Below are 2,500 nucleotides of genomic sequence, written 5' to 3' on the forward strand. Positions count from 1 at the left end.
GTTAGGTTAAGGGACAACGTGGGTTAGGTTAAGGGACAACGTGGGTTAGGTTAAGGGACAACGTGGGTTAGGTTAAGGGACAACGTGGGTTAGGTTAAGGGACAACGTGGGTTAGGTTAAGGGACAACGTGGGTTAGGTTAAGGGACAACGTGGGTTAGGTTAAGGGACAACGTGGGTTAGGTTAAGGGACAACGTGGGTTAGGTTAAGGGACAACGTGGGTTAGGTTAAGGGACAACGTGGGTTAGGTTAAGGGACAACGTGGGTTAGGTTAAGGGACAACGTGGGTTAGGTTAAGGGACAACGTGGGTTAGGTTAAGGGACAACGTGGGTTAGGTTAAGGGACAACGTGGGTTAGGTTAAGGGACAACGTGGGTTACGTTAAGGGACAACGTGGGTTACGTTAAGGGACAACGTGGGTTACGTTAAGGGACAACGTGGGTTACGTTAAGGGACAACGTGGGTTAGGTTAAGGGACAACGTGGGTTAGGTTAAGGGACAACGTGGGTTAGGTTAAGGGACAACGTGGGTTAGGTTAAGGGACAACGTGGGTTAGGTTAAGGGACAACGTGGGTTAGGTTAAGGGACAACGTGGGTTAGGTTAAGGGACAACGTGGGTTAGGTTAAGGGACAACGTGGGTTAGGTTAAGGGACAACGTGGGTTAGGTTAAGGGACAACGTGGGTTAGGTTAAGGGACAACGTGGGTTAGGTTAAGGGACAACGTGGGTTAGGTTAAGGGACAACGTGGGTTAGGTTAAGGGACAACGTGGGTTAGGTTAAGGGACAACGTGGGTTACGTTAAGGGACAACGTGGGTTACGTTAAGGGACAACGTGGGTTACGTTAAGGGACAACGTGGGTTACGTTAAGGGACAACGTGGGTTACGTTAAGGGACAACGTGGGTTACGTTAAGGGACAACGTGGGTTACGTTAAGGGACAACGTGGGTTAGGTTAAGGGACAACGTGGGTTAGGTTAAGGGACAACGTGGGTTAGGTTAAGGGACAACGTGGGTTAGGTTAAGGGACAACGTGGGTTAGGTTAAGGGACAAATTGAGTTAGGTTAAGGGACAAATTGAGTTAGGTTAAGGGACAAATTGAGTTAGGTTAAGGGACAAATTGAGTTAGGTTAAGGGACAAATTGAGTTAGGTTAAGGGACAAATTGAGTTAGGTTAAGGGACAAATTGAGTTAGGTTAAGGGACAAATTGAGTTAGGTTAAGGGACAAATTGAGTTAGGTTAAGGGACAAATTGAGTTAGGTTAAGGGACAAATTGAGTTAGGTTAAGGGACAAATTGAGTTAGGTTAAGGGACAAATTGAGTTAGGTTAAGGGACAAATTGAGTTAGGTTAAGGGACAAATTGAGTTAGGTTAAGGGACAAATTGAGTTAGGTTAAGGGACAAATTGAGTTAGGTTAAGGGATAATCTGGTACAACCACAGTTAGGTTAAGCGATAATCTGGTACAGCCACAGTTAGGTTAAGCGATAATCTGGTACAGCCACAGTTAGGTTAAGCGATAATCTGGTACAGCCACAGTTAGGTTAAGCGATAATCTGGTACAGCCACAGTTAGGTTAAGCGATAATCTGGTACAGCCACAGTTAGGTTAAGCGATAATCTGGTACAGCCACAGTTAGGTTAAGCGATAATCTGGTACAGCCACAGTTAGGTTAAGCGATAATCTGGTACAGCCACAGTTAGGTTAAGCGATAATCTGGTACAGCCACAGTTAGGTTAAGCGATAATCTGGTACAGCCACAGTTAGGTTAAGCGATAATCTGGTACAGCCACAGTTAGGTTAAGCGATAATCTGGTACAGCCACAGTTAGGTTAAGCGATAATCTGGTACAGCCACAGTTAGGTTAAGCGATAATCTGGTACAGCCACAGTTAGGTTAAGCGATAATCTGGTACAGAAGCGATAAACTGGTACAGCCACAGTTAGGTTAAGCGATAAACTGGTACAGCCACAGTTAGGTTAAGCGATAAAGTTGGTTAAATTTGGTATTGTGTGGGAAGGGGGCAGAGAGAGAGGGGGGGGGGGGTGGATAGTGGTGGCAGTACACGGATGCCTGAGTCACCGTCAGATACGTCACGTCGGTTCGATGCTTGTAGCAAGAGGCTGGCGGATGTGTGTCTCTCACTTCTGCAATTTTTCATGTGGTATAACACGAGGGCGGGGGATGATATTTGGTGCCCCTCTGTGTAGGATGTGTGTTGGTGGTGTTGATTTATCTGAGCAATGGTAGTTGTCGGAGGAGTGGGGTATTGTGCTTTTATAGGTGGACCTACTGCTCTGGTTATCATAGTGTCGACGGTGCAATGTGGCAGAGAGGATGCACTCGACATTGTCGCATTCCAGATGTTTACGTATTGTGTGTCTCCGTTGCAGGCCGAGAGTGGTGCATGTTCGAGTGTCTGGCTGACGTGCGATTCACGTTGTGTGCCCAGTCTTACAGCACGTATAGGGACATTCGCATAAATCATCTATATTTGGCCTT

The sequence above is a fragment of the Schistocerca gregaria genome, unplaced genomic scaffold, assembly GCF_023897955.1.
Source record: "Schistocerca gregaria isolate iqSchGreg1 unplaced genomic scaffold, iqSchGreg1.2 ptg000636l, whole genome shotgun sequence".
In the NCBI taxonomy this organism is placed as follows: Eukaryota; Metazoa; Arthropoda; class Insecta; order Orthoptera; family Acrididae; genus Schistocerca; species Schistocerca gregaria.